The sequence below is a fragment of the Vanessa atalanta genome, chromosome 21 (assembly GCF_905147765.1).
Source record: "Vanessa atalanta chromosome 21, ilVanAtal1.2, whole genome shotgun sequence".
Taxonomy (NCBI): Eukaryota; Metazoa; Arthropoda; class Insecta; order Lepidoptera; family Nymphalidae; genus Vanessa; species Vanessa atalanta.
Window position 1 is genome coordinate 1,571,063 of NC_061891.1, and position 13,395 is coordinate 1,584,457.

Here is a 13,395-nt window from a genome sequence, read left to right on the forward strand (position 1 = left end):
TAGAGTGAGTGAGCACTCGCACAAAATAAATTCCATCTTAGTACCTAATGTTGGTCGCGTATTAACGATGTAAGGAATGGTTAATATTTATTTCAGCGCCATTGTCTATAACCGTTAGTGACCACTTACCACTAGATAGTGGTAAGCTTGTCAATTCGCTTGTCCGTCAACATATATCATAAAAAAGTTTATCAGTAAAAAGGCCAAACAACATATTGAAACAATCACGTCTATTTAACTTCAAGTTCAGCTATGGTAAAGTTAACATAGTTAATGCTTATTTACTTATTCGCTAAGGAATATATACATACGTAAATGCTATAATAAAACATGAACCTAGATTTTAAGTACCGTTCTTGCAACTATACATCAGTAACCTCTTAATATCGATTGTCTGAAAATAAAGCCATATTAAAAATAATAAATAAAATAAAAAAAAGCAGCATTAAATAGAGATGAGAGGCCACGGGATTAAGAAAACACGTCTGAGGAGATTTGTTAATTAATAAGATAAAATAATTAATAATAGCGGAATTTCTGTATGTTACCAATGACCTATTTCAACTCCGAGTTTTCTGAATACATTATCATTATTAATGCATTATTAATTTCGTCTCCCATAATCTCACATAACCCTAATATGTCAACGATAAATTTATGAAGGTCTTCGAGAATCCTCTATATACCAAAATATCAATGAGGTTTCGGATTAAACACAAACACTTCCTGCTAAGGACAAGTAACCACTAAAAAGAGTACGCCATAGCGATTTTGCGCTATTATAAAAACGAAAGTATTTTTTTCCAAATTTAAAAATAATCTCATTTAAATACTTAACATTCGATCAAAGATTAATTTTATAGTTTTTTATTATTATTTTAACAAAAAGAGCCGAGATGGCCCAGTTGAGAACCGAGATGGCCCAGTGGTTAGAACGCGTGCATCTTAACCGATGATTTTGGGTTCAAACCCAGGTAGGCACCACTGAATTTTCATGTGCTTAATTTGTGTTTATAATTCATCTCGTACTCGGCGGTGAAGGAAAACATCGCGAGGAAACCTGTATGTGTCTAATTTCAACGAAATTCTGCCACATGTGTATTCCACCAACCAGCATGGAGCAGCGTGGTGGAATATGCTCCAAATCTTCTCCTCAAGGGAGAGGAGGCCTTAGGCCAGCAGTGGGAAATTTACAGGCCAAATATAATTTTAACAAATAGACTGTAAATTTTTATCTTCGTCGATAGTTATCGGAACTGCTAGAAATATAGATCACTTTTAACCACTTCTATTGATTCGCTCAGCATTTAAACTGACAAACATCAAGAGCCTTGGTATTTGACGATAGAATTGGGTATGCGAGTGAATAAATACTACGCAATCTACCACAATTTTATACAAACGCTTTTATTCAGTTCCAAAAGACACCTACCCACCATTATGCAACTGGATATATGGATATACAAATGTATGTAGTTGGCAATTGCAGTCACCCACTGCAGTTGTCAGAATGACGTTATTATTGAATGAATACGTTTTATTGTGTATTTCCAATATGTACTTAAAATAGTGTATCAACATTTGATATACGCGAACTTTATTCACAAATATTTTAGTACTCCAATAAAATAATATTATACGGGGTTAATAGAGAGATAACTTTAATAAAGTCGACTGGAAACATACTAAAATAAATATTGGATATATTTGTTCATTATAACGACGTATATAGGATGTTTGAAATTTAGAGATTTCAGAATTATTGCTTACGATTGCTCTAGCTTTTAATCTCTTGTAAAATCAATAGAGTTACAGTTAATATCCCAATTTCGGACAAAGGCTATGTCTCTACTTTTCAACCCAAAAGCTTAGAAATTGTTCCATTATGCTGTTTCGGGTTAGTTTATAAAGATTTGAATTATAATCACAAGCTAAGCATATAAAATCAATTGGTGCTTGTCAGAGCCTGAACTGGCAATCATTGAAGTGTTCTAACGACTGGACTATTTCAGCTTTATCTCATGACAATACTACTAATATTGGTACAAGACCTCAAGTTGGCCCAACTTGACCGAATTTTGGTCACGACTGCAAATCTCAAAAGCATAGCCGTCTCTAATATGAGATACTGCGTTAATTATTATTTATCTCTCATAATTCGATGGATTATGTGCTTTCCGAGGGATACGTATATAACATTGCCAACTGTCTTTACTTTGGGCTACTATTGAGATTTCTTTAGTAAAAAACAAAACGATAGATGCGAACTAAACTGCGGTCGTCAAAAAAACCGTCTTATCTGGCCACTAGACCAATGTCGTACCACAGTGATGGTGGACCAAGGTGGTAAGTTAAAATAGTCTAACTTGTATCACCGTGAGTCGATTTTCAACATTTCACGAGTGATACACGTACTGGGTAGTGATCTCACAGAATAACACTCCAGTACATTTAAATGAGCAAGTTTTATTCCTCTTGAATAAAATTTAATTCAAACCGGAGCTACTTTTGATGACTTTATTAAATTTCGAGTTCAAAACTGCAGTCCTAAACAAATATTATCCTTTGAAAATGTAATGTATTCATTTCTAAAGTTGACTCTCGTTGCTTTAAAGGTATGTTCACGATTCAAAAAGTAAATGAATTAGATAATTAAATTATTTTTATTAGAATAAAAAGTATTCGGATAATATTTCTTGGCACAGCTTTAGCGATGCAAGATACGAATATAGTTTATTTCCTGTTCCTACACTAATGTGTACGGCAATTTTGTGTTATTTGAATGACTTTGGAAGTTACCAAAGTCTATTAGGAAAGTTCAAATAAAGTTATATGTACATTTGGGGTGGGTATGTGTGGAAATTTCAGATTTGGATCAGGCTTGCTTTTATTTTCACAGGTTTCATGAGACTTTCGTCGAAGTTTGAAGGGAATATTATAGGCTATATAATATATATGTCTATCTATAGATGAATCGGTAGAATCTACATTTATAATCGATACATGTATGTACATGTCAGCCGAAGGACGTCCACTGCTGGACATAGGCCTCCCCCAAAGATCGCCACAACGACCGGTCCTGTGCAGCCCGCAACCAGCGGCTTCCCGCGACCTTCACCAGGTCGTCGGACCACCTTGTGGGGGGCCTCTCCACGCTGCGTCTTCCAGTTCATGGTCGCCATTCGAGAACTCGTCGGCCCCATCGGCCATCGGTTCTTCGAGCAATGTGCCCCGCCCACTGCCACTTAAGTGTGGCAATTCTTCGGGCTATGTCGGTGACCTTAGTTCTTCTGTGGATCTCCTCATTTCTGATTCGATCTCCAGAGAAACTCCGAGCATAGCCCTCTCCATTGCCCTTTGGGTGACCTTGAGCCTTCTTATGACTTCTTATAACCTTGAGACTTAACTAATTGGATCGTTTGTCCTTGGTATATGTAGTCATCGACAACTTCGAGTGTAAATTCACCGATTTTTATGGAAGTGGGCACAACATGGATGTTCAACATAATCTTCGTCTTATTCATGTTCATTTTAAGATCCACTCGTTCGGAGGCTTTACCCAGGTCATCGAGCATTGTGGTTAGGTCTTCCATGGTTTCAGCCATGACTACTATATCGTCAGCAAACCGAAGGTGACTGATGTACTCGCCGTTTATGTTAATGTTGATGCCAGATCCTTTCCAGTCCAGAAGTTTGAAAACATCTTCCAAAGCTGTGGTGAACAGTTTCGGAGAAATAACGTCTCCCTGTCTCACTCCTCGCTGCAGTTGAATAGGTTTCGAGTTCTGGTCCTGTAGTTAGACTGACATAGTGGCGTTTTCATACAAGCATTTCTGCACTTCGATGTACTGATAGTCAATTTGGCACCTCTGGAGAGACTGTAGCACAGCCCAAGTCTCGATCTCGATAGATTATACTCCTCGGTCTTCTGTATAAACTGCCGCAGCGTATGTATGTGGTCTATGGTGCTGAAACCTTTACGGAAACCGGCTTGTTCGGGAGGTTGGAAGTCGTCAAATCTGCGTTCGAGACGATTCGTAATGACTCTCGAAAACAACTTATAACTTAACTTATAATAACAACTTAAGTTATAATCGATGGTAGCTTTAAATTTAATATAATTTAATCATGTAAAAAAAACGATCCAAAAATGCTCGCAAGTAGATTTAGTGCTAGATCGTGAGCAAGAAATTGACTTGGAAACGGTAATCGGTCCTGTTCGTTATAAAGATCAAATATCCCTATGAGTAAAATGAGCCGAGAGAACTATAAATGTATAACAAAGGACATCTCTTTCGTTTAATAATAATAATAAATGAGTTAATATTAGATAGGAAAAACAACAAAACAAATTTGTATCTATGCAAGTGATTTGAGAGATTAATTTGAGCCGAGATGGCCCAGTGGTTAGAACGCGTGCATCTTAACCGATGATTTCGGGTTCAAACCCAGGGAGGCACCTCTGAATTTTCATGTGCTTAATTTGTGTTTATAATTAATCTTGTGTTCGGCGGTGAAGGAAACCTGCATGTGTCTAATTTCAAAAAAATCTGCCACATGTGTATCCACCAACCCGCATTGGAGCAGCGTAGTGGAATATGCTCCAAACTTTCTCAAAGGGAGAGGAGACCTTAGCCCAGCAGTGGGAAATTTACAGGCTGCTAATGCTAATGCTAGGTGATTTGAAAGAACAAGAACCATTATTTGGTCGAATGAAGATGTTCTTGTGTGGTACGCAATTTCTATACTGGCAATATCAGACACACGGGCGAACATTTAGACGGTGCTCATTTTTATAATATGCAGATTTCTGTTTAATTATTGTTTGTTATGCGAAAAAAAAATTATTATTGAATTATAATTTTGATACATATAGTAGTATAATCAGTTGATATTCTTTTACCAATTCAATGGACTACATATATTTAGCGTCATCTACTAAAATTAGTTACAGACAAGAAATATTGTAGCTACCTCTCACTCATCCTATATACCGCTGAACAGCAATACTGAATACGAATATCTGATGAGCGGTTGGTATTTACTCAGAGGAGCCTACACAAAGCCACACCAAAAAATAAAGTCGAGTAAAGATTAAACCATGACGCTCAAATTATAAAACAAAAGGCCATCCATCTGCCTTTATATTCCCAGAATAGGCCATTATAAATTATCCTTTATCAAGGAATAAAAAGGGCTCCCAAACATTGTCTTCATATTCAATGTCCACGCAAAGAAAATCGTGTCATAAATTATATAAAAGCTTGGTTTTGCTTTTACTAGAGCTCAGGTGTATTATCATTTATTAAGACTAAGCAACGCTCGCCGCCATTAGCACTAACAGCTACCATGTTTTGAAATTTACGCGAACATTGTAAGAAATTGTTGGAGAAATAACTTAGGGGTAACGCGGTGGTTATCATCCATTAAAACTTATTCGTAGTTCGTTTTTCGTTCCCTCACATCTCATCACTAGAACGACGTTAAAGAAAATCTTCTTTTATTTTGCAAACAACAATCTTCTCTAGTGATGTACCTAAGTAGTTAGTTGTTATACTCTAAGGGAATGTTTTTATTATACGGACTCTTTACTACCTTTTGTTGTTGTAAATAAAACTGCTTGAAACCCGGTCGACGGTTCAAATGTCGAGTCCAATTTTCTCATTAACGTAATAAAGCTTATTTAAGTATTCTTTATTTATGAAAATAAATATTGTTTTAATGTAATATTATTGGTCGGAAATAAAATGGTCGATCCGAGCACTCAACGGTGTTACACCTTACACGAAATATGAAGAAATATATCTCTGAGAAATGATTTACCTATCATCGATATCATTAAATAATTTGTTAAAAATCATGAATAAATCAGGCATATTATTCAATACATGACTATATGGTAAAAATTTAGAAGACTATATCAGTTAAACGAATAGTCCAAATAAATAAGAACCCTAATATAGTAAAAAGGGCTAAATGTGTTGACAGTACTCAAAATTAACTATTTCATACAATAAAGGATTTGCTAGTAGGCTGTATAGACTCAAGCCCAAGGCAAGTTTGAGGACAGTAACTAAATGTATAATAGCACAAAGACGAGGATGTCTGATATCTGACTTCACCATTCTTATATCTTGTCGTTGGTCTTGGCCAATGGCTTGGTATAAGGCCACAGATACCTATTTTCTGGATGTTAACTTCGAATGCGTCGATAAAAGTTAGTGGGTTTTTCTTCCGAAAAATTCTAAGTAACAGCCCAGCCCAGTGAGTCTGAAAGTTGGAAGTGTGCCTCGTAAAGCAAGTAAAGCCCTTGCTCGTGCGCCGGTACTCTTTTCGATTTTATTGGATTTTCCGTCCCCTTGGATTATGAGACTGCACTTGTGTTTGCCGATTTACGTACTTTAATATGTCCTGCGTAATTGATTGGTTTCCCGTGAGATGACGCCACAAACGAAAGCAGCCATCTTGCAGAAAAACATCTATAAGACTAATAACTATAAATTAAGGACATTGTATGAAAACTTGCATGGCTTAAAAGATAATTATGTCTATTGAGGTAAGTTCTTTTATTTTATCTGAACGAGGTTTAGCAAAAAAATTAAAGAGTAATAGCTAATTTTATATCTTAATAAAGTTTTCTTAAAAATACTTAAAGCATTTTTTAAGTTAAATACATTTAGAACGCCCATAAAAAAGTAAACTGTATTTTATCTGTTTCTAAATATAAATTGTTCTTGTCGGCTTAAGGCGATTAACGAAATTTATACAATTGATTCAACGAAAGGACGTCGGGTACAATCATTCTTAGAATTTGAGAGAAATAAACTTTTAATCTTTGTTTTATTTTTCCATGAAAAGTGAGCCAATTAAAAACATATTTACAAATTTTTCTAAATCGTCCAACTTTATAGTATACCAAGTATGGTCTGAATACACAAATGACAATAGCATATAAATGAACTAAAATTAATATTATTATACGTGACAAAAAATCGTCGGTTCAGACACACTGAACTTGATTAATATAACAGTCAACACAAATTTGTTCCATTTAAAATCTTGGACATTTTGATCGAACGGATTTTCGTTATTTGCTATTTTCATGGAAATAAAACAATTATATATTCAAATAGTTTATTTACATATAGTCGCATTCAGGCAACTTTGGGGGGGGGGGGGATATGGTCGGTGTCGTAGATTTACTTCGTGCTAATAATTGGGTCATTAAATATTCCATTGCTAAACAGCAACACTTTCTATTGTGGTAATGAAGACTTACCATCAGTTGTCGCATAATAACATTATTACTATATATATATTAATGCAAATGCGACTGAAAGACTCACTAAACGTTTTTTATAGGGACGCATTTGAATTACGCCTCGTAAACAAAACCGACGGAAATAAATAAAACGAATTTATTCTATAACCGAACGTTAAATACGTTTTGTGTTGAAAAGTTACGAAACAGAAATTAGTTGCCTCAGTTGATTTTAATGGTGGTTTGTTTTAGAAAGTTATTTCCAATATTTAGTTCAAAGCAATTAATTGAATTCTTAAAACTAATGTCCGTTATTTGGAATCCAAAGAATGCCAAAGCTTTTAAAAACTTCTTATAATAAAAATAGCTTATCCGTAATTATCACTTCTAAAATAAAATATTTGCACGCCAAATCGGCAGAATATGTTGGACCACTGTAAATGTATGAAATACCTTTTTTGTTTAACGAGGAGGAAATGCATTTACGCATGCCGCCCGGTCGGGGGACCGGGACGGGTATGTGGGACTCAACCGGGAACTAATGCCCCGTGCCAGGGCACGCTAGTGCTAATGCCCTGTCCTACTCACTAAAACCATCCTCGGGTTTCCACCATGCCGCCGAGTGGTGAGGCCACGGGATCGCCAAGGGCATGCAACCGCGACCCCACCAGCGGCAGCCGCCGTAAGGCGGCTGAATATACATGGAAAGCGCACCTAGTGCGCGCCTTCCTCCTCATCCTCCACGCGGGAATGTGGCGAACTCCCCCGAGTCCGCCACTGGAGGCTGGGCGTCAACGAAGCTGACGCCCTGCGGCGGATAAGATGGTAGGCTCCGCCGCAAACCGCCGGTGTAAAACACCTGGGAGGCTCGAGTAGCGAGCCCTCCCACTCCCTCCTAGCCAACGAGGCCACTCACATGGTCCGCCCTGACGCCGATCAGGGACGTACCAGGAGCAGCCCCGCGGCATCCCTCCCGCCAGTCTTAGCCGTGGCCGACGAGCAAGCTCAAGCCGGCCCCGTTGCCCAGGGTACACCACGAGGAGGTGACTGACATGTACCCCAAATGTATGAAATACCTTTGTTAACCCATATTCGAGCAAATAAACTATTATTATTATTATTATCGGAAATTTTGTTTTTCTCAGCCTTCAAGCTGGTGTAAACTACATTCACGGATATAAATCAAGTGAATGCAGTATGTGGTGTGTGTTATTTATGTATGTAATATTTATGTGTAGTAATTATGTTGTGTCAGTCTCTTCTAATTGCATGAACTTTCTTACTATTCTACATGTGTTCAAGATAGCAGCCTTCTGTATTGGGATATAAAGGGACTCATTTAGATCTAATAATTTTAGACTATGGAGGAGATGGTTTGGGACGACACCAGTTGTGGAGATAACTATAGGGATGATGTACACTTTTTCTTGTTTCCAGATTCTTGTAACTTCTTCCTTGAGCTCATTATATTTATTTATTTTTTCAGCGATAGTTTTCTGTAGATTGTGCGTATTGGGTACTGCTATGTCTATAAGGTAAGTGACTTTATTTATTTTGTCTTGTAGAGTTATATCTGGTCTGTTATAGTGAATGGTCTTATCGGTAAGAATGCCTCGATCGTAATACATTTTGTGTGTGGCATTTTCTAAGATTGTTTGTGGTGTGTATTTGTAATATGGCGTTTTTGTGTTTTGTATAAGTTTGTGTTTGAGTGCTAGTTTTTGATGAACGATATTGCTTACTTGGTTATGTCTATGAGTGTAGTCCGTCTGTGTAAGGGTTATGCATGCTCCTGTTATGTGTTGTATGGTCTCTGGTTGGATATGACATTTACGGCATTTATCATTTGTGATAGTGGGATCTTTGATAATATATTTTCTGTAGTTTTTTGTGTTAATGATTTGGTCTTGGATTGCTATAATGAAACCTTCGGTTTCTGGGAAAAGGTTTCCTATTTTGAGCCATTTGTTTGATGCTATTGTATTAATGTGGGGCTGTTCTAAGTCATGTGGGTGGCGTCCGTGTAGTACCTTCTTTTTCCAGTTTTCTAGTTTTTGCTTTTGAGGATCATCAATACAGTCATTCATATGATATCCTTGCTCATTTAAATTTAATGGGGTGTAGTTAATGTCATTTACAACTATTGCTTTATGTATATCACTAGTGCGAGATTTTAAATGAAAGAATGTTTTTAGTGTATTAATTTGTTTTTGCCAAAGATTATAAATATCTATCAATCCCCTTCCTCCATTTTGTCTTTTGAGTGTTAGGCGCTCTATTGCAGATTTAGGGTGGAGATTATTGTGTTTTGTTAGAATTGTGCGTGTATTTCGTTCTATTTGTTCTATGTCAGTTTTAGTCCATTTTATAATTCCAAATGAGTATGTCAGTATAGGTATAGCATATGTATTAATGGCTTTTATAACATTTTTCCCAGAGAGTTGAGTTTTACATATAACGTTTATTCGTCTTTTATATTCTATTGTAAGTGTATGTTTGATTGATGTATGATCGAGTCCTTTAAGTTGATTATAGCCTAAGTATTTATATAAATCTGTTGGTTCCATAGCTGTTATTGTATCAGAAGAAGTTATTGCGTAGTTACCCGGTTTTATTTTGCCTTTTATTATATGTATTGTTTTGCACTTATCTAATCCAAATTGCATGTTGATATCGGTGCTAAACTCTTTTGTTACTTCTATTAGTTTTTTCATGTCTTTATCGCTCTTTGCATATAATTTTATGTCGTCCATATAAATCAGATGTGATATAATGGTTTCCTCTATACTTTTAAGAGGATATCCTACTCGACAACGGTGTAATAGATGCGATAAGGGGTTAAGGGCGAGGCAGAACCATAGGGGACTCAAGGAATCACCTTGATAGATCCCTTTCTTAATCTGTATCTGTCGTGTAACGATAGTATTTTGGCCATAGTTAAGGTGTAGTGTTGTTTTCCAGTATGACATTATTTTACGCAAGAAGTCTATTATTTTTGGGTTTATCTTATATATTTCTAATATTTGAATTAACCAAGAGTGTGGAATACTATCAAAAGCTTTCTGATAATCTATATAAGTGCAATGGAGATTTCTATTTTTTGTGGCAGCATGTTTGTGAATTGTGGAATCAATAACTAATTGTTCCTTGCATCCCATATGGGCCCGCCTGCACCCCTTTTGTTCTTCTGCTATTATATTGTGTTGTTCTATGTGTGTGTTAATTTTGTTTGTAATGGCTGATGTTAAGATTTTGTATATTGTAGGTAGGCATGTGATTGGTCTGTATTGGGAAGGTTGTGGTGAGTGTTTGGTTTTTGGTAGCATGTAAGTTATTCCTATTGTCATGAATTCGGGTATTTTCTGTTGTCCTAATACGATATGTGTTAGATTTTTCGCTATGCATTTATGTAATGATGTTAATTTTTTATACCAGAAGTTGTGTATCTTGTCAATGCCTGGTGATTTCCAGTTGTGTAATTTTGCTGTTATGTTTTTTATATCTGTTTCGGTTACCTCTACAAATTCCATCTCTTTTATTATACTAAATTCTATTTTTTCGTCATTTATCCATAATGCTTTTGAATTGTGGCTTACCTGTTCTTCCCATATACCAGACCAAAATACTTCTAGATCTTGTTTAGTAGGTACGTCTGTGTTCCTGTCAGTTACTGTGTTAGTGGGAGTATGTGGTTTTTGTAAATTTCTATAGAAGAGTTTTTCATTCGTTGTAAAGATGGCGTTATCATTTCTTCGCTGTTGTGCTTTTTTGTATCTTCGGAGTCTATTAACTTTAAGAGCGAGTTTTTGTTTTAACGTGTCCAAATATTCTTCTGGCTTTCTATTATTTTTGTCATGTTTAGTGTGTATAATACAATTTTGGAATATTTCTTCTACTCTTTTTACTACTTTATTTGATCTATTATTATTGTAAATATACTGAGTTAGTCTACCGCAGTTCGCTCTGAGTTTTTCGATATCTTTTTCGAGTCTTTGTTGCCACGGTGGTTTATTAGTTTGCTTAGTTTTTGTGCGTTGCATATTTTCTATTTGTTTAGGATTTACTTCTTCTGTTATTACTAATGCTGTACAGTATATGAGGGTATGTATGTCTATTAGCTGTGTATCTTCTGAAATAAATCTATTTAATATGTTTTGGTTAAATATTTGAATTAAATTGTAGAGTTGTGGGCTATATTTTATTTTATGAAGTCGAGGACGTATTAGTGGATCCGTTCCTGAGTATTGCAATAAAGTTGTACTAAATTTATCATATATTTCTTGTATGTACGTTTCAGTAATCGGATTTTGTGCGTTTAAAGTATTAACTTCGTTTTCTAATATTATCGTTACAGATTCAGTTTGTGTTGACATATCTGATGTGTGTGTGTTTTGTGTGTTTGGTATTGTAAAAGATTCTGTTTGAGAGTAAAATTCTGAATGAGACGGATTTCGGGGTAATGGTGTAGTAACGTCGTGTTGTTGTAGCTGTATACGTGCTTCTTCTTTTAATCGGTTCAATTCGTCTTCGGTTAGTAGTTTGTTTTTTACTATAGTTCTTCTCTGATCGGAAATTCGCTGTTCTGTAACCGTAATCCCTGGGTATTCTTGTGTAAAAAGTTCATGCATCTTCTGTCTATATGTGGTCATGTCAGTCTCTAAATTGGTAATATAGTAATATGTTCGCATGATAAATGAGTTTACCTCTTTGCTCCATCTCATGCGAACTCTCGGTTTTCCAGCCTTGGTGGACGCGGGCAAAAAGGCATTCGCCTCCCGCACAACATTCAAAGCTGGTAAGTGTGATTCTGTATTTAAGCTAATAGTGGAAGGTGATGACTGGACGGAGGGTGTGTATGATGAAGTGCTAGGACTATAATAAGGCTCTATTGGGCTACTTGTTCTGTCTGTCAGTCTGTTAGTTTCATCATCGGTAGCGGCTGTAGCATTAACGCCGTGAGCCCGCCTGTTCAACTCACGACGACCGGCTGTAGTGTGGAATTTATCGGGAGAAGCCCGCCTGCTCAACTCCTCACCGCTGACGGTCCGCATGCTGTCACACCCAGCGCCAGCTCCAGGTGTGCCCCGGCGATCGCCCCCGGGTAGCGGCCCTATACGTTTCTTCTTACTACGCGTCTCCATACTAAATGGGTTACCATTGCCACGTTTGCCACGCCAGTAATTTAATTATCGTGTGTCCGCCCCCTTACGTGATTAGATGGTCAATCAGGACGTGTGGTTGGGTTTCGGGGGGCTTATTATTATTATTATTATTGTTATTTTACTTTTTCTCTCTTATGAGGTAACTAAATCCTACACACACGGGCCGTAGCCAAGCGCTAGTAGGAGCTAGGTAATGGCAGCTGAGATGGATGAGGTCGTAAGGAACTTGCGGGTGAGGCGGCAAGTGTTGAGGATTACTGCCTTTTGGAGTAAATGATTAGTGTGATGAGATATGTGTAATATATCGAGACTGCGTTGTAGGCTTTTAGGTACGATCCCAGTTGATGAGATGACTATGGGAACAATATGAATGGTGTCTGCACGCCACTGACGTTTCAGTTCTATTGCTAAGTCTTGATATTTACTAAGCTTTTCCGAAATTGTCGACTGTATGTTGTGAGTGTTAGGGATAGCTATGTCAATAAGATAAACAGTTTTATTAATTTTGTCATGTAGTGTGATATCGGGTCTATTGAAATGTATTGTTTTATCTGTGATTATGGTTCTATCCCAGTATATCCTGTATCTGTTATTTTCTAGTATGGTGTCGGGTTTGTATTTATAGTATGGGATCTTCTTATCTATAAAATTATACTTGTGTGCTAGATGTTGGTGTATAATAGCGCTCACTTGGTCGTGTCGATGTTTATAATCAGTTTGTGCAAGGGCTCGGCAAGCAGAAGTTATATGTTGAATGGTTTCAGGATTAGAATGACAGTGTCGGCATGCATCTGATTGAAGATTAGAGGTGCGTATTATGTGCTTCTGGTAGTTCCGGGTATCAATGACTTGATCCTGGATCGCTAACATAAAAGCTTCCGTTTCTGGGAACAGTTCACCACGCCTCAGCCAAGCGTTTGACGCTGCTTTGTCAACATGTGATTGCTGTAAATCGTGGTGGTGTCTTCCATG

General features: G+C 36.9%; 1 pseudogene; it reads right to left on the reverse strand.

Annotated features, from left to right (window-relative positions):
* Positions 1-3,016: 3,016 nt before the first annotated feature.
* LOC125072187 lies at positions 3,017-12,402 on the reverse strand (annotated as a pseudogene).
* Between the last annotated feature and the right edge of the window lie 993 nt (positions 12,403-13,395).